The sequence below is a fragment of the Scylla paramamosain genome, unplaced genomic scaffold, assembly GCF_035594125.1.
Source record: "Scylla paramamosain isolate STU-SP2022 unplaced genomic scaffold, ASM3559412v1 Contig25, whole genome shotgun sequence".
Taxonomy (NCBI): Eukaryota; Metazoa; Arthropoda; class Malacostraca; order Decapoda; family Portunidae; genus Scylla; species Scylla paramamosain.
Window position 1 is genome coordinate 317,501 of NW_026973690.1, and position 5,000 is coordinate 322,500.

Genomic DNA, 5,000 nt, shown 5'->3' on the forward strand with positions numbered 1-5,000 from the left:
GTGACATGGTGTGTGCTGTAGCACCTGGCTTGTGACACTTGTACAGCAGCAGCAGCAAGTTCTGGCTGTAGACACCCTCCATTTGGCTCTTCCTGATGTCACAGCCTGCAACACGGCACCACCAGTCCGACTGCAGACAGGACGTTCGCTGGCACGAGACAAACGTCTGCAAAAGAGTAGTGCAACTTTGGGAAAATGGAAAGTTATGAACACTCTGAACTTGTATCACACAAAACATGTTACACAGTAATTCTATCTGCCAAAAGCTGCCTTTTTACTTTTCACAAACTCTTTACAAAGTGTTCACTCCAGGGCCCAAACAACCCTCAGACACTCCACAACTCCACCCAAAAAAAACACCACCTCTCCACCCCACAAAACCTCTCCAACAAATCAAAACTTTCTCCACTAACCTTTTCATCCACTTTCCTTTTCCCACAAATCCTTTAAATATTATCTTCACTTAAGCATCCTTCAAATATTTTTCTCTCTTGGCCTCTCCACTTGCCCCAAAATTCCTGTGATGAAATTAAAGCAAGTTATTGATTTGTAGGCCTAACATGGCCTTGGCAGGTAGGGAAGGAATGAGAGAGAGAGAGAGAGAGAGAGAGAGAGAGAGAGAGAGAGAGAGAGAGAGAGAGAGGAGAGAGAGAGAGAGAGAGAGAAATACACCAATAAAACCACACAATAGCAAAAACAATATAAAATCTCCTTAGGCTTATGAAAAAAATAATGAAAATTAAATACAAGCCTAAAAAATCTCAATGGAAATAATTAAAAGTAACAAAATTTGTTTATTCTTATGTCAAAATTAATGTAAAATAATAAAAAGAAATATTCTTAATTTTTCTCACCCCCCGTAGGCCTAAATAGCTAAAGAAATTATTTGTGAAGGTCTATGCCAAATTTGGATGTCTAAATACAAAGGTAGTAGTAGTAGTAGAGAGAGAGAGAGAGAGAGAGAGAGAGAGAGAGAGAGAGAGAGAGAGAGAGAGAGAGAGAGCTCTTGCACCTGTATTCAAATGAACATGTTTAACCCTCTCTCTCTCTCTCTCTCTCTCTCTCTCTCTCTCTCTCTCTCTCTCTCTCTCTCTCTCTCATTATCATTATTATTATTATCATTTTGAGAGACTAGAAGAAAGAAAGAAAGGAAGAACCAACAGCAGCAGCAGGAGGCCTGTTGGCCCCTACAAGGCTTTCTGTGGTACACTACATAATCTACAGTGGAGGAGGAGGAGGAGGGGGGGAGACTTCCATTAACACAATAAATAAATAAATGAGGAATAAGAAATATGGGGAGGGCTCTCCTCTCTCTCTCTCTCTCTCTCTCTCTCTCTCTCTCTCTCTCTCTCTCTCTCTCTCTCTCTCTCATAAATAATAATAATAATAATAGATTTTCAAGTACTACTACTATTATTACTATACTACTACTAATGCAAACAGTAGTAGTAGTAGTAGTAGTATTCAGACACAAAGAAACACAGACAGACAGACAGACACAAAGATAAAGTTTTGAGAAAAATAAGAGAGAGGGAAAAGATCACATTTAAAGATATGAGAGAGAGAGAGAGAGAGAGAGAGAGAGAGAGAGAGAGAGAGAGAGAGAGAGAGAGAGAGAGAGAGAGAGAGAGAGAAATTACATAATTACATAGAAATTACAATATCACAATATCAAACAGTGAGAACCCTTGAGAACTTGAGAACTCTGCTACCTGTATTTAAAAGGCTATAGTTGAGGTTACTTTGGTTTTCAAGAGTGTTTTTAAGGTTCTAGTGACAGATTAACAATATTTCTGCATTACTGACAGGAGAAACACCCTTGAGAATCCTGCTACCTGTATTTAAAAGGCTGTAGTTGGTTACTTTGGTTTTCAAGAGTGTTTTTAATGTTCTAGTGACAGATTAACAATATTTCTACATTACTAACAGGAGAAACACCCTTGAGAATCCTGCTACCTGTATTTAAAAGGCTGTAGTTGAGGTTACTTTGGTTTTCAAGAGTGTTTTTAAGGTTCTAGTGACAGATTAACAATATTTCTGCATTACTAACAGGAGAAACACCCTTGAGAATCCTGCTACCTGTATTTAAAAGGCTGTAGTTGAGGTTACTTTGGTTTTCAAGAGTGTTTTTAAGGTTCTAGTGACAGATTAACAATATTTCTGCATTACTAACAGGAGAAACACCCTTGAGAATCCTGCTACCTGTATTTAAAAGGCTGTAGTTGAAGTTACTGTGGTTTTCAAGGATGTTCTTAAGGTTCTAGTGATAGATTAACAATGTTTCTACATTCCTAATGGGAGAAACGCTCTTTAAAAGGCTGTATTTGAAGTTATTGGAGTTTAAAGCACAAAAAATAAATAAATAATAAAAAATAATCATAAAAAATTCCCAAACTCCCAAACACACACACAAAAAAAAATAATCATAAAAAAAATCCCAAACACTCCAAAACACACAAAAAAATAAATAAATAAATAATAAAAAATCATAAAAAAAACTCCCAGACACTCCCAAATGCACAAAAAAATAAATAAATAAATTAAAATAAAAATAATCATAAAAAACTCTCAAACACAAACACACCAAAACGCCCCAAAACACACTAAAACACCCAAAAAAACACACCAAAACACACCCCAAACACACCCAGACCTACCCAAATACTCTCTCTTTCACCTTTATTAGAGTGGAGATGACCTGGCCCTCCCGTTCCTGCCTCAAAATCCTCTCGTCACTTCCCTCCTCCTGCATCTCCCCCAACATTGAGGGAATCAAAAATATCTGGCATCAGGAAGTTCAGAGGGGGCCAGAGCTCTGCCAGGCTGTTCTGCAAAGGTGTCCCGGTCAGCAGCAGCTGGTTCACGGGGGCTAAGGTGTTCAGGGACCTGTAAGAGGGGGGACGAATTAGGTTAGGGTCCATTTTGGGGGTTTCTAGGCTGTTTTTTATGGTTCTAGTGGCAGATTAGTGAGATTTCTGCATTGCCAACTGAAGAAACACTTAAAAGGCTCTAGATGAAGTGACAAGGGTTTTTAAGGGTGTTTTTATGGTTCTAGTGGCAGATTAGTGAAATTTCTGCATTACTAATGGAAGAAACTTGAGAACCCTGCTACCTGTATTTAAAAAGCTGCAGTTGAAGTTACTGTGGTTTTAAAGGGTGTTTTTAAGAATCTAGTGACAGATTAACAAAATACTGCATTATTAACAGGAGAAACACTCTTTCAAAAGACTCTAGTTAAAGTTGTAAGGGTTTTCAAGAGTGTTTTTATGGTTCTAGTGACAGATTAACCATATTTCTACATTCCAAAGGCTCTAGTTGAAGTTGTAAGGATTTTCAAGTTTTTATGGTTCTAGTGACAGATTAACCACATTTCTACATTCCAAAAGCTCTAGTTGAAGTAGCAAGGTTTTTCAAGAGTGTTTTCAAGGTTCTAGTGACAGATTAACAACATTTTTACATCCCAAAGGCTCTAGATGAAGATGCAAGGGTTTTCAAGAGTGCTCTCTCTCTCTCTCTCTCTCTCTCTCTCTCTCTCTCTCTCTCTCTCTCTCTCTCTCTCTCTCTCTCTCTCTCGTTCATACGTAAGTATCTCCAGGCATGCTGGTGGAGATCCCTCACATCCCTGATGGCCACCTGTAGGGGTTAGGGACAGACAGGAGCAGGGAGACACATTAAAAGTTATCAAACACCCAAAAAAACACCCTTAAACACCCAAAAAAACACCAAAACACCCCAAACACATCAAAACACTCCTGACACAGCCTGACACACACCAAAGACACCCCAAAACATCCTCAAACACCCAAACAATACCAAAACACCCAACACACACCAAAAACACCAAAAAAACACCCCAAACACACATCCCAACACCCAAAACATCCCTGACACACACCAAAAACACATTTTCACCCACCAAAACACTCCCAAATGCCCCAAAACTTAACAGACCCATCCTTAAACACCCCAAAACCACAAAAACAAAATTACACACATGAAGACACCCTAACACACCCCAAAAAACATCCCAAAATGCCCCAAAAATACCTCAAAAACACCCAGAAAACACCCAAACACCCCAACATTACACAAACTATCCTTAAAAAGGCTCCAGTTAAAGTTGTAAGGGATTTCAAGGGTGTTTTTATAGTTCTAGTGACAGATTAACAATATTTCTGCATTTCTAACTAGAGAAACATCCCTGAGAACGCTGCTACCTGTATTTAAAAGGCTGCAGTTGAAGTTACTGTGGTTTTAAAGGGTGTTTTTATGTTTCTAGTGACACATTAATAATATTTCTGCATTACTAACAGGAGAAACACTCTTTTAAAAACTCTTGTTGAAGTTGTAAGGATTTTCAAAGGTTTTTAAAGGTTCTAGAGACAGATTAACAAAATTATTGCATCATTAACAAGAGAAACACTTTTAAAAGGCTCTAATTGAAATTATGAGGGTTTTCAAGGGTGTTTTTATGGTTCTAGTGACAGATTAACCACATTTCTACATTCCAAAGGCTCTAGTTAAAGTTGTAAAGGTTTTCAAGATTCTAGTGACATTAACAACATTTTTACATTCCAAAGGCTCTATTTGAAGTTGTAAGGGTTTTCAAGAGTGTTTTTAAGGTTCTAGTGACAGATTAACAACACAGTCTCTCTCTCTCTCTCTCTCTCTCTCTCTCTCTCTCTCTCTCTCTCTCTCTCTCTCTCTCTCACACTCTCTCTCTCCCACACTCATTTGGTCAGCCTACACTTGTGGTTCTTGAGTCTGTGTCCCTCATCCACACACAAGTATCTCCAGGCATGCTGCTGGAGACCCCTCACGTCAATGATGGCCACCTATAGGGGTTAGGGGCAGGTTAAGGACAGACGGGAGCAGGGAGACACATTAAAGGTTATCAAACACCCAAAAGACACCCTTAAACAAACAAAAAACACCCCAAAACACTCCAAACCCATCAAAACACCAAAAACACCCAAAAAAACACCCCAAAACACCCCAAA

General features: G+C 38.8%; 1 protein-coding gene across 14 annotated transcripts in view; it reads right to left on the reverse strand.

Moving 5' to 3' along the window:
• LOC135097583 (uncharacterized) overlaps positions 1-5,000 on the reverse strand; it is a 29,132-nt gene that overhangs the window by 487 nt on the left and 23,645 nt on the right. For 12 of the 14 annotated variants that reach the window (XR_010265855.1, XR_010265858.1, XR_010265854.1 and 9 more), the window contains 3 exons: positions 2,678-2,886; positions 414-518; positions 1-166 (listed from right to left, as the gene is read on the reverse strand). The exon at positions 1-166 is cut by the window's left edge and continues 487 nt beyond it. The gene's annotated coding sequence lies outside the window, so the exon portion shown is untranslated. Of the gene's footprint in view, positions 167-413; positions 519-2,677; positions 2,887-4,747; positions 4,836-5,000 lie in introns of all 14 variants that reach the window. The other 2 variants (XR_010265856.1, XR_010265859.1) reach the window with 2 other exon arrangements.